The sequence below is a fragment of the Balaenoptera physalus genome, assembly GCF_965194825.1.
Source record: "Balaenoptera physalus genome assembly, chromosome: 13".
Classification (NCBI taxonomy): Eukaryota; Metazoa; Chordata; class Mammalia; order Artiodactyla; family Balaenopteridae; genus Balaenoptera; species Balaenoptera physalus.
In genome coordinates this window covers 37,000,691-37,024,428 of record NC_138892.1, presented here as the reverse complement: position 1 = coordinate 37,024,428, position 23,738 = coordinate 37,000,691, and the positions used below count along the sequence as shown (strand labels likewise).

The following is a 23,738-nucleotide window of genomic DNA, read 5'->3' as shown; positions in this document are numbered from 1 at the left end:
TTGTCCATGTTCATGTTGTGGTCTTTTCTTCTCAATATAAGTTTTCCATAGTAAATCTTTGCAAAATTAAAACTGTTTCTTATTTATGGGAGGTCTAAAAAAATGATGGATGGCTTAACTTTAACGCTTCCATTGTTTTCAAACATGTAACAATATTTTGCCTAACTCTTCCCATGTGCTTGGCCAGATGCCGTAGACCATGATACAATAGAAAGGTTAATTGCAGGGTTCTCTAGATCACTGGTAACAATGATCACAGATGTAGGTGAAGTATTTCATGTGTAAGTGTATCGAGAGAAGGGCATCCCCTGGTTTGATTGTCAGCATTTTTAGGGTTCTTTGAATCTCTGTAATTCTTAGTATGGCAGTGCTCACTAATATCTGCTTAATGAATATGGTGTTAAATAGTGTTCTAGTATTTTCAACCATCATTTATTTGCTCTCTCGTGTTCAGCCTCTTAGAATTTTATGATGACAGATCCTGAAAAGAGATCTGTTTTGAACCACATGAACTGCAAGCTAATTTAATTTAATTTAATATGAAAATAAAAAGTGGATCATTTGTTGGCTAAATGTGCAGCCATAGACTTCATCTCAAATCTGAAATAGTTACAGTGGATAAGCTTTCTTACCACTATCATGCATTTTTATTATTTTTCATTGTGCTGTATAAAAATAAACTTACAGATCAAAGTCACAGTAAGTATAAAAAGTTAAGATCTAACTTTTTCTAAATAATTCATAAGAATTAGTCTAGTGGGCATCCCATAGTGTTTAAGGAGTGTTTTACATAGTTTTTAGGATTACTTATATTTCATTGTAAATTTGAGGAAAATGCTAGAGTTACAGCATCTTCAGTATGACTTAGAGATGGTCACCTAGCCCCTGTTTGAATGCTTTCTTTGAAAGGAAAAAAGGAAGATTACTACTTTAGGATACAATTTTTTCCATTCTTGAACAACTCTAATTATTAAAAATTTTTATTTCAATTCAAAGTTAATTTTCTTCCTCATTACTTTCAACATTAATTTCTCATATGACATGGTGGCTCTTTTATCAGACTTATCTCTCATTTTCTAACCATTTAGATAACATGGTTCCTAGATCCTTTATTCTTCTGTTATTCTTTTAGATAATCTCCAATTTATCATGGTTCCCTTTTTTTCCTTGTATTTATTAAATGAACTGATTAAAAGTGGGTATATGAGTGTGTATGTGTGCTTACTTATTCATTTATTTATATTTAACTTATACTGTTTCTAGGGATGTAAAAAACACTGGATAACCTCAGTTCTTTTTTCTATTCTGTATTTTTCTCTTTTTTTTTCTTTGCTAACTTTTTTTAGTTCTTTTTTTTGTCCTTTTAGTAACATTATTGGCTTTTAACATACTTTTAGTTTTTCTTTTTTCTCTTTAGTATTTCAATTTTTCCTTTATAAACATTCTTACGATATACTATTCTTAAGAGTAGCTAAAATTTAACTAGTTTTCTTCACTCCTTTGTCTCTAGTTTCCTAAATGAATTTAGTAGCGGCTATAGAAGATGAAATTTACCCTGCTTAGCGCCCTTCAGAAAAGTAGATATTGCAACCCCCTTTAATAATTCTTATCTTTGTTTAACAGTTCTCTCAGTAAAGTTTTCCTCATTTCTTTTTTTTTCTTCTAGTTTTATTGAGATATAATTGACATACAGCACAGGTTAAGTTTAAGGTGTACAGCATAATGATGTGACTTACATACATCATGAAGTAATGACCACAATAAGTTTGTGAGCATCCATCATCTCATATAGATGTAAAATTGAAGAAATAGAAAAAAATTGTTTCCTTGTGATGAGAACTCTTAGGATTTACTTAACTACTTTCATATGTGACATAGAGCTGTGTTAATTATATTTATCATGTTGTACATTACACCCCTCGTACTTATTATCTTATAACTGGAAGATTGTACCTTTTGACTGCCTTCATCTAATTCTCCCTCTTCCCCATCACCCCCCACCTCTGGTAACTACAAATCTAATCTCTTTTTCTATGAGTTTGGTTTTTTTTAAAGTATAATTGATCTACAACACTGTGTTAACTCCTGGTACACAATAAAGTGATTTGATATTATGAAAATCTCCATTTATCATCATTCATTTTGAAATGTAGTATTCAGAACTAGACACTGCTGATGACCTATTACTAAGAAATATTATTTTTTATATTACATATGTTTTATATTATATTTATTACTATTATATTATATTATTATATTTATATTATATATTACTATTTATTTTTAGTAATTCACCTTATGTATGTAAACAGATTATTTTTGCAAACAGATTATAATATTCTTAATAACCTTGTGAATAATTAAAATACTCATGTTTTCTGCTATTAAACCAGAGCTCCCTTGTCCTTTACTGGTGCATTTGATTTGTGGATCTGGATTCTAGGTTTTTATATTCAAGGACATTAAATATCATTTTGCTTGTTTTGGTCCTTTTTACTAGTCTGTTGAAAACGTTTTGGATCTTGACACAGCAAACAGGAGAGTGAGAGCCTCCTTAAATTTTGTGCCTTAGGTGTCTCACCCTAGTTCTGGCCTTGATTTCCTCTTTCCTTCACCATTTTATTTTCCTGGAACTAAAAGATTCATGACCCCAAATTGAAAATATTGTTTTAGTTAAGTCAATTCATGATAATAGTTGCTATTGCTAATAACTCTTTTAAAGGTATTCTTCTAGTTTTCATATAGCATTATGAGAGACGGTATTAGCCTCTTTTTACAGGAAATGAAAATGAGGCTTAGCAAGAGTAAGTAACTTCATATGCACATTCATCTAATCAATAATATATTCATTCAGCAATTCATTTACTGGATACCTGTTATGTGATAGGAACATGGAAGTTTTAAAAAAAAGTAGATGTGGACTCTGCCTTGTACCTCTTGCAAGGTGCTATAAAATTTTCATCAGAAGTGCTCTAATACAATGGAATGTTATTCAGTGCTAAAAAGAAACGCGCTCTCAGGCCATAAAAAGATATGGAAAAACCTTAAATGCGTAAGTGAAAGAATTTAATCTGAAAAGGCTGTGTGATTCCAAGAATATAACATTCTGGAAACAGCAAAACTCTGGAGGCCATAAAAAGATCAGAGGTTGACAGCGGTTAGGGAGGAAAGAGAGATGAATAGGCACAGCAGAAAGGATTTTTAAGGTAGTGAAATTATTTTATATACTCTAATGGTGGATACATGTCATTTTACATTTGTCAAAACCCATAGAATGTACAACACCAAGAGTGAACCTTGATGTAAACTATGGACTTTAGGCGATAGTGATGTGTCAGTGTAGGTTCATTGACTGTAACAAATGTACCACTCTGGTGCATGATGTTGATGTGGGGGGACAGTAGGTATATGGGAACACTGTACTTTCTGCTCAGTTTTGCTGTGAACTTGAAACTACTGTAAAAAGTAGTATATAGCCTATATTTCTCCCTTTTTTGGGGGGAGGGTCTACAAAGATCATGAAGGATTTATGAAAGACTAAACTAAAGCTCAAATGCCCCCCTGACAATGTATTCCCTGTGTATACAGATCTAACCTTATCAACCTGTAATACCAAGGAAAATGTTCCTGGATTATTTTGTGACAAACTTGATTTCCAGTGAACATCTCCTTCAAATTCCCAGTAGCAAATGGAAAATTTGACAGTGTTACTAAAAATAGGTAACATCTGAAATAGTTTTATTAAAATGCATGTGGCTCTCCTACTGTGGTGTCGCTATTTTGTCCTTTGTATAGCAGAGCACGTTACAGAGTGGGGTGTTTTCATTTTCCATGTGGTGGTCTAGCCGTGACCAAACAAATTAGCCTCATAATCCTTACACAGCCTGAGAGCGAGCCAAAGTCTAGAGGTAGGTGTGGGAGAAAATGCTAGAAAAAGACAAAAAAGAAGGAGGAATGGAGGGAGCATCCTAAAAGCCTTCTTTGAAATGATGTTAAAAGAAAGCCTAGAGTATTCTGAGCATTTTTAACTTTTACTTCAGTGTCCTTTTATGGAACTGAAATTAACCTGTTCATCTACCACGTTGTTGATTTTGGGAAATGATATATTCCATAAATTAATTCTCTTATTAATGTTAGCTTTTTTTATTCTGAAACATTAGCAAATTGGTGGGAAATCCTTACAAAATATATTCCATACTTACCATCATAATTGAAGTATATTGGATTTATTCTTTCACATGACTCAATACCATCATTGTGATCATTGCATATTGTTTTTTGTTTTAATATGTAGACACATTCAGAAATTCATTATATGTATAGGAAAACTTTTCACTACACAAAGTGACCCCAGACTGTTAGTTTGATTTCGGTATTTAATAGAAAAATCCTTAATATTTTTTCCTTCATAATTATGCTGCCAGCTGTTACTTCTTGCTCTTCGTATGAGTACTATACCAGGCTTTCCACACTTCCTGATTTGTTAAAACCAATTTGCTGTGGAATGAAAAATAAAAGTATTTAGTTAGTATTTTTAAGAGTGAGTGGATAATCAGTAGCATACATATTTTCCTTGGCTCAAAGAAGGATGGGTAAAAATCTGCAGTAGGAGAATATACAGTTATTTGAGGATTTGGACCTTTGATAGTTCTAATGTTGGCTCCCCTTCATTAGTTCCACAGAGAAGACCCACGTAGCCCTGGCGCTGAGAAGGGGAATGGGTAGCTATTTCTTCTTTTGCTCTGATGTTCTAGTCCTGAGTATCTTCTTGTACCAAAGAAGATGGGTAGATGTTTCTTATCTTTGCCTGTGTTCCAATCTTGAGTCTCTTCTTCTAATTTCCTTGTTCCTCCACTCTGTTTCTCTCTTCCCCCTGTCCTTCCTCCAAAAAAAGAGAGAGAGGAAGAGTTAACATGTAAATATTAAGTGCTGGTCTAGGTGCTGGTTGTCATTCCATTTCTTAAATAACGGGTATTCTGTCTGGATCTTACAATTTCTGTTGCAGAGGCTTGACCTTTAAAGAGAGAATACATAATAATTATGCAACAGGCTGACAATTTCTGTTGCAGAGGCTTGACCTTTAAAGAGAGAATACATAATAATTATGCAACAGGCTGAGTACATTAGCAGAGCCCAAGACCTTTTGCTAGTGAGTTTGGTGGCCAGACTAGGTCAGAGTGTTACCTTGATACACTAAAAATGTACATTATTAATTATAATAATTTGGTTCAAGATTGTTCTATAACTCACCTGTTAAAAGTGTCTAGCACATAGCAAGCACTCAATAAAAATGTGTGAATGAATAGCAGTGAAATGCTAGTTAGGTATTTGGGTGAAAATCAACTTCTATCACATCTATCAGTGTCTGCAGAAAAGGAATGCTGCCAGTATTTGATAAAATGAAAAGATACAGAACGGATTACAAAGAAATTCATAGGAATTTCATGCCTGTAAAAATTTGGTAAAAATAAATGGCCTGAGAAATCACTTTTCACTAGGATGTTAGAAATGAATGGCGTAGATCCTATGTTTTGTGATCGTTGAAATTTGCATATGAATTTTAAGTTTTCTAGTTAAGTGAGGGGGAAGCTAATTATTGATGAGATTGTTTTCAGGAAATAATCTATTAAAAATAGATGGGTAATTTAGAAGCCACTGTATGTGTTTCATTATGATTCAGCCCTTCCTTTGACAGAAGAGATAGGAAACTACGAAAACTTTATTTCTTACATTGAGTCAGAGTTGTTTTCTGAAGTTGTTTTATTTGAAAAAATTTTGGATTTATTAATAGCACTGGAAACGGAAGATATTTATAATGGGACAAAGACAGTTGGAAATGTGAGGTGGGTTGTCCTCTTATTTTCCGGCTGAACCTGAATGGGGAGGGCAGGCAGAACTCCCAGATACAGTCAGCCATGGGAGTAGAGACTTGCAGTCAGTGAAGAACCAAGACACATGGGGGAACGATGCTGCTGTTTTTAAAGTAATTTCAATTTCTCAATTCAACTAAGTGTTTTCAATGCTTCACTGTTAGTTTCTCTTGTCACTGGTGCTTCCTTTTCTGCTTTTCACGCATTTTATACATAATTGCTTCCTTTTCTAACCCTTTCTCTTCTGAGAGTCTATCTCTCCAACCTGGTAGGATGAAAAAAACCCTATTATGTATTTTTAAAAGAGCCACCACCACAACAAAAGAACTCTACCAAATAGATGTGTATATTTACATATGCTATGAACACATAGTTATCCAAATCATCGGGATACTCTGAGAAAGACTTAACTTGAAGAAATGGAAGTTTTCCTATAATAAGAAATTTTGTTTATTTTGAGTTTTTATATTTAACTTTCCTTAATAAGTCTTCCGGTTTGTTCACTCTGTAATTAAAAAACCAAGCCGAACCAAACAAACCAAACCAAACAAAAAACCCCACCAGGTTGCTGGAGATAACCAGGTTTCTTCAATATTTAGTGAGAGAGTACACATAAATAAATAATAACTAATTGAAAATTTCACCACAGGTTCAAAAAACTTATTTCAGATTGATGTTTGTAGTAAGTTGAGAGGAAGCGGCAGATGATTCTGGTTTGGGGTACATTTACATATATCAAGTTGATCTTCAAACTTCATTTAAAAAAAGATGTTTAAGCAAATTCATTAATCTACCCTGAAATATAATTTGAATGTCTTTTCATCCCGTGAAGGAAATTGGTAAATGAGTACATGTTTCATTGTGGTTTGAGCTTTCATTACAGTACTGTATATCTTATACTCATCCTGGTGTAGCCTTCCTTCTTATGAAGATTATAGATTAAGAGGATAATTATGAAGGAAGGGAGTATACTGACATGCTTTCTGCTTCCGTAGTTAGACCCCTAGAAGACCGTGCTAATGTTGTCCCAATAATGGCTTTACTAAGTATGTAATCTTCTGCTTTTTAACTTTGTACTACCTTTTTATCTTTTTACTCCACGTCTCTAAAGATTTTTCTTGTTCGCTGCTAAGTTTTAGAGCCCAGAGTATAATTTTAATGGTCTGCTTAAAAAAGGTATTTTAAATTTTGCATTCCATTTCAAATTACTTACTCACATAAAAAGACTTGCAGAAATGGAGAGCCTCAATTATGTTCATATGTAATTATACAACAACATTTGCTTCAAATCATTGCACATCTTTGGTGGGAGTAGAAAGTATTTCTTAATTACTGGATGGACTGATTTTTTTTCCTCTGGTTGAATATACGTGGCCTTCCTGATGAGCTATTTGAAATTCTCTCTTACATGGCCATCTAACATGCAGTCTTGTTTACTGGGGTTTTGAATATCTTTTTGGTGACCAAACCTGTAAGAAGCTTTCAAGCCTAATGCCTAAAGCCCTGTCTGTATTTGTGAAGTATTAGTGCCTGCAATTTGGCCTCCTTTTTTCTGAAAATTTACTTATTAGATCAACATATTTCATCTTAAATCTTATGTATCCATGTTAGAGCTAAAGAAGAGTTTAGGGATTCCCAATTCCCTTATTTTACTGATGCAAAGATTTGAGTGTAATGATGCTAAATGATTTGCATAAAGCAATTCTTAAAATTGCTGACATTATGACTTGAATCCAACACTGAAATTTTATTATGTGAAATTATAAAATAGCTAGGTCTAGTAATATATCAATTAATAAACGGTCAAAAGGAATATTAGGAGTGAGATGTAAAATATCAAAGACAATGGAAGTTAACTAACCATGATGTCTTAATTAAGGAACAATATTAAGCTGGTTTGTTTTGTATAGAGTTAAAATCTGTAAAGGTGTAATACCTACTTCTTTTCTCTCTTCTGTAGGGAGGAGGGCAAGAAGAAGGTAAGTCATATTAACTAACCACTTACCCTTTGTCAAGCAGTTGAGGAAATGGTTCTCAGTGAGTTAAGGAAATGGCCCAAGTTCACTCAGTTAGTAAGGGACCAAGCTGAGAGAGGTCTCGTGCTTGCTGGCATTCAAACTTTTATTGTTCCTTGCATCAAATGATATGGCCTTTAAATATAAGAGGGAAATATGTATGCAACTTTTGTGAATTTTGGAGGTATGACTTAGTTTGAATAACCCAGGTTAAATTTTATCCTGTTGTATTATAGGAGAATAGATCGGAGATATAGAGTTTTATGAGAAGGTGAGGAAGTTTCTTATGGGGGCAAGGTCCACTAGTAACCATGCCTTTGCCTGATATAGCACAAGGATGAACATCTTAAATGCTTTCAATTTTGAAGGGCCTTGATATACTCGAGGGAAAAGTATTCTTTGTAAAATAGGCAAATATTTAAGCATTTATCAATATTATGAGTGATAGACTTTACTAGGTTGTTTAGAGAAAAAAAACATTATAAAGGGTTTTTTCTGTCCTCAAAATGTTTGCAATTTAATTGGGGTACACTATCAGCACCCATAGAACCCTTGGACCATACATGCAGCTCCCAAACAATGCTAATAAGTTAGCTAATGCACATCATGATAGGTGTTTCAACTTGAAAAACAAATTAGATGTTAAGATAAAACAATCAAGAGACTGAAATTCAGAAAGTTGCTATTTTCAGGGGCAGTTATTTGGGAAGCTGTGTACTGCTTAATGCTTAATACAGTGATGAAAATACATGCAGACGTATTAGCATTTATTGAAAAGCAGTAGTGTTCTCAGTAATCTTCAGGAAGACAAAAATGGGAAAAGTAATCAGAACTTGTTATAGAACCAAATTATAGTCATGTGAGTACTTTGATGAATAAAGTGTTTAATGTGCAGTCCAAGGGTTTATGTTATTTTGACAGTAATATTTTTTAGGTGGCATCAGGATTCTCCAGATAAGGCAGTACTTCTGAAACACTTCATTTCCTGGCTGCGCTATGGTTTCATCAACCTTCTTTAGTTTTTGTTCTTTTGTTTACAATTGAGAAATCAGAGACCTGATTCAGATAGCCTTTCAGGATCCTCACATAAATCCACAGTCAGAACCAAACCTACTTCCTAGTGTCTGGCTTATTTTCATGATAATATTGTAGAAACATAGACTGCTAGAATTCGAAGGAGACTCAAAATCAGTTGTCTTGATCCCTTATTTATATAAAGATAAGAAAAGGCCTTTTCCTACACAGCTCGTGAGTAGCAAACCAGGGATTATCTGCTGAAGTTTTGTTTATTTGAATTTTGTTTAATGAGCGGCATTTAAAAGAGAATTTACACCATCCAAGTTTTTGGTTTTTGTGAATATTTTAAAAAGTATTTTACAAGTGAAGAGATCATTCACTTTAAGAAAAGAGGCATCAAAGCAATCCTAGCTTGGTGATAGAAATCAGTACTAATAAGCATGCCATTAGCTAATTTTGGCAAATATCACCCCTAATTGATCCATATTAGTTTAAAAAAGTTATACATAGACAACTTAGTGCTGTTTATATATAATTATTATTATTGTTTGTTATTCAACCTCTTAATCCTTAAGATTACATGAGTTTTTATTTGTAAAGGTAGAACAGTGCCTGGCACATACCAAGGGATATAAAGGCTTTGTTAAATAAATAAGTAATTCTGGATGTTAACTAGACTTATTGTGGTGATCATTTTGCAGTATATACAAATATCGAATCATTATGTTGTACATCTGAAATTAATATCATGTTATATGTCAATTATACCTCTAAGTAAATAAATAAATAAATATTAAGTATATAATAGATGGTGATACATGATCTATGCTTTCTAGTTCTTTAGGGAGAGGAGATAGGAGAAAAAATTTTAAATCCCAATGTTCTGAACTGCCAAATTAAAAAGTATAATTTAGAAATAGTAAAGGGTTGATCTTTTATAATGTACATAGTTACCCTTAACCTTTATTCTGCCCTAATTTATTTAAATTCAGTTTATGTCATTTGCAAATAGAATAAGATTAACTGTCAGTGGAAATACAGACTGTGCACATATCAGGACAGAATAATTATAGAGCATTCACGTCTGTGAATGAGAATATTTGTAAGAGTCATTTTATTTAATGATGATGATTGTCATAATGTTATATTCATGTTTCTGAGAAAGAAAAGACCAGAATGTGTCCTGCAGAATTTGTACTCTATAGAGGTGCCAGCGCTGCATTTGAATTTAAAATTGTGTCTTACTTGGCACTTGGTATTGTTTGAGATTTGTTTACTCAACCAGCATTTACAGAGTGTCTACCGTGTCAAAACCTATGACAATTTCCCTTGCAGTATTTTTATTGGTTTTGAGAAGTTATTTGAGCACTTAATATGTTTCAAGCACTCTTCCAGGATATAAGAATGTACTGGTGGAAAAACAAAGCATAGTCTCTGCCCTTCCAGCCCGTTTGGTCTAGTGGAGGAGAGAATCATTAAGCAAATAATTATCATTGTGATGGGTGTTATAAATGTAAAACAAAGAGACTTCATCTACTCAGAAATGTTAGGAAGGTTTCTGAAATCAACTTTGAAGCTGAACTTTGAAGGAGGAGAGGGAGTTTGCAAGGTAAAGGTGGATGGGGTTAAGATAGGAGGAAAAGCTTTAGAGGGTCTTCAGAAAGATACCTAGGGCATTATGAACTCTGTAAGAGAAGCGATAAAAGTCTGATGTGACTGAAGGTTTGATATTAAGGGAGAACTGGCCTCAGACGTAGCCAAAAAGGTGAGCAGAGGCCATGTAATCCTGAACTGTGTAGACAATGTTAAAGGTTTTCTTTTTTATCCCAAGAGCAATGGGATGCACTTAAAAATATTTTAAAGCATGGAGTTACAGATGACGTTTGCAGATCTGCTGCAAAAGCAACCTGACAGCTTTTTCTTTTTCTTTTTTTTTTCCCTCTAAGGGGAATCTGTTTGTTTCCTAAATGTTGAATGCAAGATTGGAAGGTTTGAAACAGCATTTTCACAAGCTAAACTGTATGGTCTCAAATTGAATTCTGTTGTGTTTTTATAATTGCACCTTTGTGTCTCTGCCTAGCACAGTGGCCTTAATGTGTTTATCGATCTAGACTTCCCTTACCCAATATAAATGTCTGCAGCATAGGTGAACTAGCTGTTTAGGGCCTCATTGAGGCACATTATATCTTGTCCTTCAGTGTTGAGAACAGTGTTTTGGTGATACTGACACTAATTTATAAAATAGCTTAGAGATAATGTTAGTAGAACATCAGATAACAGTGGTGCTTTCCTAAAGAACAGTATGTCCAGTAGCCTTTTTTTCTTACCATGCCATTTTACCATGCCCTAATAGTCTCCCAGGATATGTACTGTGTGTTTTCAGGTTTATTTTTTCCCTATCTAGTGCATAATTGGAAGGCTAAGCAATAGCTTTGAGTTTTATGTGTTAAAAAACCATGTCAAGCAAAAAAATTGGAAATGATCTAAATGTCTACCAGTACTCTAGGGTTGTAGAATCTTCATTCATTGAAATACTCTACGTAGTTACAATGAAGAAGTTGTATAGATGTGGGGCAAATCTCAGACACCTGTACACCTGTACGTTGCAGAATGAAGCTTAGTTTATAATATTTCAGTAAGTTTTAAGTGTACACAGAACACCATCTATTTTACATGGAAAATATTTAACTGGTAAAAATATAAAAACACAGAAACATGGAGTAAAGAATCATACTGACTTCAAGATGGTGGTAACTTCTGAAAGGGAAGGTAAGGAATAGGCTAGGGATAGGTTAAAAAGTAAACCGTAATTATATCTTTTTGTTCTAAAAGAAAAGCCTAATTGAAATAAATAATACAAAAATTGAATATTTGTTAGTTCTAGATGGTGAGAGATATATATGAAATATCGAATAGATAAATAAGGCTATTGTCAGTTGCTTTGACTTTGGTAACCAATAACAGCTGATTAAAAGTAGATTAAACTATAATAAGTTTATTTATTTATTAAGAAGTCTGGAGGAAGGTGGTCTTAGGGTTGGCTTGGTGACTTAACCATGATATCAAGGATTCATGGTCCGTCTATCCTCATAGCTCAGCAGTTCCTCTCCTGTTCTGTTTTTTTTATAAATCTATTTATTTATTTTTGGCTGCATTGGGTCTTCGTTGGTGCACGTGGGCTTTCTCTAGTTGCAGCAAGCAGGGGCTACTCTTCGTTGTGGTGCGCGGGCTCTAGGTGTCCGGGCTTCAGCAGTTGTGGCTCACGGGCCCAGTAGTTGCAGCACACGAGCTCTAGAGTGCAGGCTCAGTAGTTGTGGGGCATGGGCTTAGTTGCTCCATGGCATGTGGGATCTTCCCGGACCAGGGCACGAACCTGTGTCCCCTGCATTGGCAGGTGGATTCTTAAACACTGTGCCACCAGGGACGTCCCTCCTCTCCTGTTTTTAAGGTGGCTGCAGCTCCACACATCACGTTCTCATAAGAAGTCACGAACCTGGGAGGGGGAGGGGATGAGGAGTGCTTTTCTCTCTTATCAATGTGAAAATATTTCCCAGAATAGTTTATTATGTCTCATTGACCAGAGCCTGGGCTAAGTCCTCTCATAGTACAAGGCCTGGTAGATTGTAGGTCCTTAATAAATATTGGTTGAATGGATTTATCTTTAGTAAAGGGCAATGGGATTGTCACAGTAATTCTGTGAGGTGTGGGTTTGTGTGTTATCTTTATCTTCAGGCCAAAGTCTTTATCGATGATGTGCTTTTTTTCTGAAATGCTTAGTTTAGAAATGTTCATAGCTTTTTTTGTTTGTTTAAATGAGCCAAAAGGGAGTTGAGAGATCACTGGTCTCAAAATTTTTTTTTCCTAGATGAGGGAGTAGATGTTCAAACAGGTTATGGTGGTACTAACACTGAAACTCCTAGCCCTCGATTTCTGCTCCAGTGTGCTCTCTCTACCTCTCCCTCCCTCCCTCTCTGTCTGTCTGTCTCTCTCTCTGTCTGTCTCTCTCTGTGGACACTCAAAGAATGTAACTGGCACCATGACTCTCCTAAAGGATCGTACTGAGAACTTCCCGTGAGGCTGAAAGATGTGTTAAGAAAAGTTTTGAGATGTACGGAAGTCCTCTTGGCTCCTTACTATTATTGTGTCATCACTTGCCTAAAATTGAGCTCGTAGCTCAGTGTCGCCTTTATCATTGATAGGAAATGGCTTGTATAGACTATTTTATGTGTGCAGTACCCAACCATTACCATTTTGAAGTGACCTAAAGATACGGGTGAGCTTCTCAGGCTGAATAAGCAGGTTAATAACCACTTCTCTTCATGGAATCAAGCTTGCTTGGTGTCTTAATTTTTTTTTGTACTGGACATCTAGCCAAATTCATTTCAAGTGTGACGTTACAAAGAAAAAAAATCCTAAAATGTAACTTTGCAAGCTGAGTTGTCGCACAGCAAAATTTCTTGCCAAACTTTCTCCCTCATTCCTTCTTCACCCTAGCCAGACGTGATGTACGTTTTATTTGAGATACAGTTGCTGTTTTTAATTATGTGTGCAATTCTTTTATAAGTGGAACTTGTGTTACACATTTTCAGGCTGAATAAATAATATACTACTGTGGACTGTTTTAACAGTTATTTTTATTGCAAATGTTATCTTTGTAAGTGGCTTAAAGTACCTCTATGTTTTGTCCTGAGTGATAATTTGTCCTACATTATTGCCTGGGGTATATCTTCTATAATCCCAACAGCATTTCTTTTGCAAAGCAGTGGTGAAGTTTTATTAAACTCTTATTAATTTATGAGGCTTAGACCAAAAATAAAAAAAAATCTACTGAAAGGCACAAGTCTTCACTACAAATAAATTGCATGCCAGTGGCAGCTACTAATTCAAAGCAGCTTTTGAAGCCTAGCAGAAAGTTTTAAAATTCTCTGAATTATAGCCTTAACTTAATTTGTTATTCAAAGAAATGAAAAAACTTCTTTAAAAGGAGGAAAGAGGGATGGAGGACAGAAAGAGATGTAAAAGGTCTGTCTTAGGAAGCAAATGTTTTAGTTCCAGATTTGCAGTCCCAGTTCCCTGCTGTTTCCACCCCCAGTAGAAATTGAATATAAAGTTTGGGTCATGGTCAAGGAAGGCGCTGTCCAAGAGATTTAATGCCATCCAAGGACTATCCAAGATGGCTTCAGTCTAGCACCAAATTCCGTCTAATTGTAGTTAGACCTGGCTGCTTTCTCTTAGTGGAGGTTTTCCTCTTCCCTTTTTGTCTTCTTTTCCAAAATGTCAATAAACTTTATGGAGTAGAACATATAATGCTGCCATATTTTCTAAAGTGTTTTTTAATGACCAAGTTGTTTACTTTTTAAGGAAGCAAGGTGGAAAATGTTTTGTTCCGCCACAGCATAATAAACCAGGAAAACCAGCTGGACAAACATTTGTCAACTAAAGTAGGTGCTAAAGCTGGGTGAGAATCCCCATTCAAACCTTGATCATGTGTGAAGAGCCTTTTTTTCAGTTTATGGCAGATATTTTCAAAATTGCTAGTGAGGCTACAAAGCAGTGTCAACTAAAAGTAAGTCTACTAAAAGCTTCTGTGTTTTAAAATGTAGGTAGTTTGGTCTCTGAGAAGTCTCTGCTCTTTGTTGAGAGTCTCTCAAGGTAGTTGTGGAAGAAAAGCAGTTAGACACATCTTATTTCTTTTTCTCAAAATGCTTCTTTATTCATTGAGCTGTTTCACTCTCACTAAATGTATGGGATATTGCCAAATAAGTCTGTAAGGAAAGCAAAAATCCCAAACAAATATGCCAAATATACAGCTGTTAATCTGTTAGCTAATTGGAATATTGATAAGTTCTATAATGTATTCAAGACTTTTGAGCTCAACTTTAAGAAAAGTTAATGGTGACCAGAGCTCTGTCTTGACACTTAAGGCTGTTGTCCATTATATGAATAATTGGTTTCCAAAATGTGAGGCAAATACAGCCAAGTAAGTAGGAAGCCTGGGAAATGTTTTTCCATTGTCCACTCTTAAACGAAGCAAACAAACACAGCAACAATACCACAACTGTAGCAAAATATGATAATTACCCACCAGGTAATTAAAGGGGATTTTCAAGGCTTAGAGATAGGGGGAAAAGTCTCTAAGTAGAAAAATGTATGCACTTTTGTAACTGAGAACTTACAACAGTGTGTTTAAGTCTGGTATGTGTGCTTCTGATTTTAGGAGGTATTCACCTAAACATTTGATTTTAATGTTTATTTTAAGGGTTTTTATTAAAAATATGATTAGCATGTCAGATAGTCCATGGATATTATTGCTAAGAACAATAATATTACTATTCTAATATTAGCCCTCATCTAATATTATTCTATCATGACCATCTCACCTCTGTTTTTAGACTTCTGTTGATGGAGAACTCACTAACCCCTAAGGTGGAGTGTTCTATCACTAGAGATATATCTAACCGTTCAAGTTCTTCCATGTAGCTCAACATCAAGCTGTTTGTAATTCCATGATCTCTGTCTGTCTTCATAGTAAGTATAGATCAAGTCTAAATTCTTCTTTGGTGTGATGATAATTTGAAGAAATTTATTCTCTCTCTTCTAAGTTGGATAAATAAGCCTTTTCCAAAGGCCTTTTTACTTGGATAAGTAAGTCTTTTCTAAAGTTCCCAAAGTGACATGGTTCCAAGATCCACATGTCATTTTGTTTGCGTCTTTGAATGTTTTCTGGTTTTAAGGTCTCTTCCCAAATGGTTTCCTGAAGTTAGGTAACCTTGGGTAATTGACTTAATCATTCTGAAGATGAGGATATTAATTTAAATCTTACAACATCCTATAAAGTAGATGGTGAATTTGAATACTTCTGTTATAAAGTCTGTCATAAAAACTAATTAGTAAATATCTCTCATCACTAATTTTTTTTTCATTTTTTCTTTTAAAAAGCATTTTATTGAGATATAGTTCACATACCATATGACTCACCCATTAAAGCATGCAGTTTAGTGATTTTTAGTTCATCATTCTTATTTTTATTGTTAGTGTGTATAATAGCAATAGTCAGTAGTAATAGTGATAATAGCTCTCTGTAATATATAATAATACTGAGGTGTTTTGAGTTTATTTTATCCTTATTGTAGGTACCGTAGCTTTTGATTATGTATTGTATTTGTTTTTACTGCCGTCTGAATTTGCATTTGATTTCTTTTTTCTTTGGTGGCCACATTACACTGACTCATTGAGTTTTCCTTTTTTCTAAAATCTCCAACTATTTTTCCATGCATATGTAGCTGACTCACGTCTTTCCATCCTGTAGCTCCTGGCTTTGAGCCTAACTTTAGATCTTAGGATCTAATCTTATCCGTATTAAACTTCACTTTGTTTATTTCAGTTGGTCATCCATTCTATCAGGATCTGTTTGGATACTGCACTCTGTTAATCTAATCATCCCCCTGCTTAAAATAGTATCAACACATTCTTTTTTTTTAGAATTGGGCATTCTTTTCCATCTGACTTTATTTCCCTCATTAGGAATGGGATGCACACTCATTGTGGCAGTCATTGGCCAACTAAATCAGTTCTGTTGGGACACTAATATTTAGCCAGTTCTCACTGGTTTGACAGTTGCAGTTGGTAAATAGCTATCGCCTCCTGCCCCCCTGAGGCTCTTCTCTTCCTTGACCATCTTGTGCCCTCACCCGAGAGCACCTGGACCTCCCCAAGGACCAACTACTTAAAGTTTAATGCTGAACATAGCAGAGGCCCTATAAAACCCAGTTGCAGTACTGCCCATTCTCTAGTAGTTGATAATATTTTGAATATCATCCCTGGGTATAACATAACATATGTGAAATCCACAGCCATGAACTGACCTTAATTACCTTAATTACAAAGTCTAGTTCTCCAGATTGTATTTGAGGCCCAGGAGGGATTTTAGAGGGAGTTTTGAGTGATGAAAGCTGTGTGGAGCTTTGCTATGAAAACTGTTCCTCTCCTTCAAATCAGGAAAAGCTTTGGGATTTTCTCTGTTCTAACCTATCAACTTATTTTCCACTTTACTTTGTCTTATCAAAGTGTTGCTCCAGCCATTTGTATCATGTTTTCCTTTGGTTAGTATAGAAAGTAAGAAATGATGGTAATTTTTGTTGGTTTGTGTGCACATATAGACTGTTGACTCTTGCTCCTGTGTGCCTATGGAGACGGGCCTATGGAGATGGAGTACCATGTGTACTTTAGTCAGGAAATAATTTTCATCACCTTGTTAATATGCTGGGTTAAGCCTAGCTAAGTGGGACACCATGGTAGGCAGAATAAAGGCCTCCCCAACATAGCTACGTCCTCATCCTCAGAACCGGTGAATATGCTGGCAAAAGAGACTATAAGGATTTTAAAATGGGAGATTATCCTGTGTTATCTGGGTGGGCCTGGTGCAGTCACGAGGGTTCTTGTATTGGAAAGAGGGAGGCAGGAGAGTCAGAGTCAGAGAAGAAAGGATGGAAGCAGAGGTTGTGTGATGGAATTAATTGCTGGCTTTGAGGCTGGAGAAAGAGCCCATGAGTCCAGGAATGGCTTCTGTCAGCTGGAAAAGGAGCTGAATTCTCTTCTAGAGCCTCTAGAAGGAGCACAATCGTGATTTTGATTTCAGTCCAGGGCAACCGCTTTTGGACTTAAGTCCTCTGGAACTGGAAGATGATAAATTTGTGATTTTTTTTGCCCCTAAGTATGTAGTAACAATAGGAAACTCATGATCACATTACATTACAGTAACAATAGGAACATAATACAGACACCGATATCACCTTTTTTGCCTATAATTAAGGTTATCTAGCTTCAGTTCTTATACTGATAAGTACAAGCCAGAGGACAGAAGAAACAAAACCGTTTGACCTGACTACCTTCCTCCATCATTGTTGAGACGGGAATGCTTGAGATTTTGTGTGGCTGGTGTTCTCTCTCGCAAATCTACTCAAAATTTTCTTCTACTCTGCCATCCTTTTTTTTTTTTTTCTTTTTCTTTTTCCTCCTCTGATTACTTAGTTTCTAATGTGTGTGATATATACATTAGTCAAAAGGGACAACAAATAAGACCCTGTTAGATTAAAAATAAAAATAGACGTCAGTTTTCAGAAGGATCTTTTCACGAAAACTCTAATACCTATTCTTGAAGCCCCCCCCCCCGAGATGTGATTTAGATACTGTCTCCTTGTCACAAAAGCAGCTTTTATTCTTCATGTGAGTTATACTTGGAAGCTAGCTTGCCTTGGGGTAAACCGTCTACAGAGGTCTGCTTGGTGCAAAATAAGTACTAAGGCTGAAGCTCAGGAAATAGGAGGGATTTAAAAATTAAATGACTTGATTCAAGAAATGTACAATAGTGACTTCTCAGAAGAGTTTAAAAATTCAATTAATTTTCATCAAAGTTGAACTCTAGAAGTGGAAAAACTATAAAGAATAGTTTGGCATGATTTTAATAGTCTGTTTTTGAAGTTGTTATTTAAAGACTGGAAGGCTTTTTGGTCGATAGAAAAGTCAATAAATGCAGGACGCTCCATGGTGAAATCCTTTCTGTTCCAGACAGCTTTCTAGTATGTTACACTAATTCAGCATCATTTAGACCTTTTCGTCAGTGCCGTGAGTTGCAAAATAAATGGTGCTGGCCAAAGGGAATTGACTGAAACGCAGTTGTGCTGCTTTATTGTACATTATTATTCTTCAAGTATAACACAAGTTTTTAAAAAATTTTGATTGGTTTTGTGTGTGTCTGTTTAATTGTAAGTGAAATGGGGGCAAGGGCCTCCCCAGTGCAGAAATTTCATGACTGGAGACATTGGAGTTGCAGAAGTAACACTTGAACACTAGTCCAAAGATCTGATTTTTTTTCCTAATTCTGCTCCTTCCTCACTATGTGATTTTGGATGAGAGTCTTTATTTTCTTCACTAAAAAGATGGGAAAAGCATTTGTGACATCACGTGATACATATAAAACTACATTGAAAACTAGAAAGCTCTATACGTATGTTAAGTCATGTTGGTTCTTATGTAAACTTCCTCATCATTCGTCTCACCTCCTTTAGCCACTTTGGGGATCCAAAGAGAGTCACAAGCTAAGACAGGCTGGTGCGACCAGTATTGACTTTATTGTGGTGGTAGCATGGATGTCACAATGTCCACACACTTTTGACAACCATGGCTTTGTTTCTCTGTTATTGCATCACTCTCCTAATATCATTTCCACCCTCAAAACTACTAATGCACTGTAATCAATGTAAAAACAGTGTTAGTCCCAGAGTAGTTGTGTATGAGCATAATGTAGATAATGAAACTCTTGTTTGGTTTGAAAGTTAGGCTTTTGGTGGAGTGTACTTCCTACCATGATGATCATTTTCAGCATGTGGAGCCCATTAAGCGGTGTTGGAGCTAGATTCACAGTTTAACGTGCTAACACTGCATCTGTTTCTACCCTGATGATAACACCTGGATCAGTTTAAAACTGATGCAGAAGTTTAAGATGTGGTGTAGTTAATTTCTAAAACAACTGTTGATCTTTATACGTGTGAACCCCATGGTCTTTTACATTCCAGACGAATTCACTGCCATTTGAGTTGATACCTGTGTGCGCTTTCAGAATGGGAAATAAAAAACACATGCCTTCCCCTCTAGGAGCTTTATTCTCACTTAAATTCTGAGAGGTGACAATGATGAGATTATTATTTTTTTCCTTTTTTGAGGGGGACGGAGAGGAAGATGCCTTTATGTTGTCCTCTTGTATCCTATTTCAAATGTTCATCCAAAATTAATAGGTGGTGGATGATTTTCCTTTCTGCTTTGTCAAAATGCATGCATACAGATAGTCTAAGACATTGATGATGCCATGAGTAAGTCATTGATTCCTCTTGAGAGCCCTGAAATGCACAGGTATTAAAAATTAAAGTAAGGTGATTCTGTTGCTGAGACTGCATGCCTTATCTCTGTGACTGGCTAAAAGCAGAGTGGCAGTTCACTGGAGCTTTGAAAAATGACTTTTCCCAATGACCTATTGCCTTTTAAAGACAGCAGAGTTTGGAGTTCCTTTTTAAAGTGGTAAATGCCCTTGGAGGGTTGTAGTACAGTTATATTCCCATTAGAAAGATTGAACTTCTCTCCAGGATGCCCTCAAAAAAGAAACCATTAGAAGGCAGGACCGATATAGCATTTGGGGATGCCTATTCTATTATCCTCCCCAAGGCAACTTTTAATGTTAGTTTTTCAATGTGAAAATCCATCCGCTCTGAGTGGGGTGACCATGACAGAGTGTGTGACATTGCTTTTTTTCACAAGGTGATTACATTTCTGATCTTAAACTTTTCTAGATTGTCTTCCAGGCCATCACAAATTACAGTCAATTTACTGCCCATCTGTCTAAGATTGGCTTATATGAAGAATATAAGGAGGACTTTTTCAAATACTATGTTGACTTTTACTTTTTGTTAGCAAAGATATAAATGGTTTAATGTATATTGTCCTGCTTTTTAGAAGTTGCTGTCTTTGAAAACATAATGATGTGTGTGTGTGTGTGTGTGTGTGTGTGTGTGATTAGAAATGGCTGAAGTAATCCTTTTCCTACTTTGTGCAAGAAAAAATAGGCCTTGGGAAGCTAAAAAAAAAAAAATTCGCGGATCACATTATAGTTTTATTAGAATTGATGATCTTTCTGTCAAAAAGAAATACCCAAGCCTAGCGTCTTTGATGATATATAACTGTTGTCCTTCCTATGAGGCTGCTTCCCAGAATATCCTAATTAGGCTGCGCACTATGACATAGGTCCCGTGACTCTTTTTCTTTCTGTTATGCTTTTTGGTCCCCTCACTTAACCTCGCTGTCATCCATTCTTCCAGACGAGTTAGACCGCTGTGACCATCATTCTTGCGCTCTTAGTTTGGCTAATGGGCTTAACTTATGATGAATACAGGCACAATTTCAGGTGGCTGTGGTGGGGAAAGAGGAACAAAGGACCTGAAGAATATGCTAAGAGAAAAGATAAACGATACTGAATGCTAGATGGAGTGCTGTGTTGTGGAGTGTATGCTATGGGGTCCAGGAAGGCAAGGGAGGTGATTCATTGTGGTAACAGTCATTTGTGAATCAACTACTCTGTGTCAGGAGTTAACCTCCTTATCTTATTTAATTATTATTTTGTCTTCACCAGGAACAGCAGTTTATAGATGAGAACACTGAATCATACAGTTAGTATATTCAAGAGGAAGAATTTGAATTGAGATTTGGCTGACTCAAGTGTGTGTGTGTGTGCATTTTATACTGAACATCGATTTTAGGAGTTGCTTCAGATAAAAGATGTAGATTATCTTTTTACAGACTGGAGTGAAAAATTAGATCTGTTATGCTTAGATTCCTCTGATTAAATACCGTCTCCCGTTCTTACACTTAGGTTCTGCTTGTTCGCTTCATTACTTGTGAATTTAATTAGCATGGATACTTACGAGTTGAAAAAAATTTTCTTTTATTGACAATGGACAGGGTGACAGAAACTATGTTTAGTGAAGGCATTGATGGTCAAGATTGAATACAGATTATCCTGTGGTCTGGTTTTGGGATTTCTAATCTTGTGGAGGATTTAGCAGTCTTAAATACAGAGGACTAAAACAGACCCTTCTCATATCTAACTCTTCCAAGTTTGAGGATTTGGGTGCCAGCAAAAGGGTAAAATATAATACCATGCTTAAGAGTCTTAAAGGGACATGTCGGTGCTTCATAATTTGTCTGTTTATAACACAAGATCTGAGAGAGCTAATAGTTTCATTATTCAGCGTAAGTATTTTGAATGCCTACCATTATGATTTATTTAAAGGGCCACAGAGCAGAAAGTGTCAGGGCTTCCTGAAGTTTGATTTATTTCTTGATAATTAGTTTGGTCAATGAATGACATCTATATTAGAAAGTACTGTATTTTGGAATGCCAATAAATTTTCATGGTGGGGTTAATATCTTTCTCTCCTCCTTCTGGGATGAAATATCTCTTGCCTTCCATGTCAAATTAGAGGCTTGCTGGTGGTTTGTGGACCAAATGTTTGGGTACTTTGTGTAGGCTCATCTGTGTTATTTTTAAATTAGAGTGTTTTCCCCCTTGCCTATCTGTTTTTCATCAGGGCTCATATATTCTTGTGTCCAAAAAGACTCTCTGATTTAGCTGTGAGGCTGATTTTATTGTAGGGATGTCTGTGTATCCTGTCATCACAGGCAACCCTGGTGAAACTTCCCATGTTGTGTGTGTGTGTTGCTGCAATATGTTTAAAGTTTGATCTTTCTCAGATGTATGTGTGTGTGTATAACTATTTTATGGCTGAAAGGGATGCAGGCAGCAAAATTTCTGCCAGAATATGTTTTCTATTATATTTTGTAATATGAAATTATAGGTTAGTTTTTGGCTTTCATAAAGCTGCCTTTTTCACCCGTCACTGGGAGACAAGTAACACCTTCCTTTGACTCACGTTTTCCAAGACTCCTTAGTGTTAAAAGAAGACTTTCTTTTTGAAATGCAGAAATTAAAAGAATGTGGCACAAAAGCATTTTTTATATTTATTGAGTCTTGAGGGCAGATATATGGATTCCAGACAAAATGCAATAATAGACTAGGATTTTACTTTCAAATCATCTTACAAACACTTCTCGTGGGAGATTTATTGTCCATGTGGAGGAACAGGGCTGCTTTGAAGGTTAAATGGAGTAGTTTGGAGAACAGTGTTCAAGGTCTTTCTCTGCCTCTTATTTTTTTTTTAATAAATTTATTTATATTTATTTATTTTTGGCTGCGTTGGGTCTTCGTTGCTGCGCGCGGGCTTTCCTTAGTTGTGGCGAGTAGGGGCTGTTCTTCGTTGCAGTGCGCGGGCTTCTCATTGCGGTGGCTTCTCTTGTTGCAGAGCACAGGCTGTAGGCGCGCGGGCTTCAGTAGTTGTGGCACATGGGCTCAGTAGTTGTGGCTCACGGGCTGTAGAGTGCAGGCTCAGTAGTTGTGGCGCATGGGCTTAGTTGCTCCGTGGCATGTGGGATCTTCCCGGACCAGGGATCGAACCCATGTCCCCTGCATTGGCAGGTGGATTCTTAACCACTGTGCCACCAGCGAAGTCCCTCTGCCTCTTATTAAGTATGTGCTCTTCTTTAACTAACTTAAGCCATCCAGCGTAGTTTTGTATTTTATAGCAGTATTGTGAGGATAATATGAGATAACGTGTGTGTGCTTTGTAAGCTTTGTGATCTCAATGTAAATATGAAGTAGCACTTGTGTTTTATTACGTGCGTATAGTTAGAGTTAATGCCCCATTGGCATGATCAGGATTTTTTTTCCCTCTGGTAAAGCATGTAGACAAATCCTGGCAGAACTAAGAATAAGATACGTCTTAAAGTCCTATTTATACTCACAAAGCAGTTCAACCCTTGTCATCAAAAACAGAGTACCAGACATAGTATTGGACAAATATAGCTTTTGTGTGGAATCTAGTTTCTCTGTAACTCTGAAGGATAAACAGGAGAGTGTATGTAATTATGTACGATGGTCGCTATGGTATAGTAGGGTGTATTTGTTTCTTAGGACAGCCATAACAAAATACCACAGACTAGGTGGCTTAAACAATGGAAATTTATTTTCTCAGAGTTCTGGAGGGTGAAAGTCACGGATCAAGGTGTAAGCAGGTTTGGTTTCCCCTGAGGCCTCTTCTTGGCTTGCAGATGGCCACCTTCTCATTGGTCCGCACATGGTTTTTTTCCTGTGCACGGATGCCTCTTGTGTCTCTTTGTGTGTCCAAATTTCCTCTTCTTATGAGGACACCAGTTAGATTGCATTAGGGCCCAG

The 23,738-nt window shown here is 36.0% G+C and overlaps 1 protein-coding gene and 1 long non-coding RNA gene across 9 annotated transcripts in view; one reads left to right on the top strand and one right to left on the bottom strand.

Moving 5' to 3' along the window:
- The window catches only part of TMTC2 (transmembrane O-mannosyltransferase targeting cadherins 2), an 874,097-nt gene that overhangs the window by 121,125 nt on the left and 729,234 nt on the right, over nt 1-23,738 (top strand). The window lies entirely within an intron of this gene.
- Nucleotides 1,226-23,337, bottom strand: LOC309640463. The gene is made up of 2 exons (XR_014252246.1): nt 5,079-23,337; nt 1,226-5,014 (listed from the first exon to the last, which is right to left on the bottom strand). It is a non-coding gene; the product is annotated as an uncharacterized lncRNA (long non-coding RNA).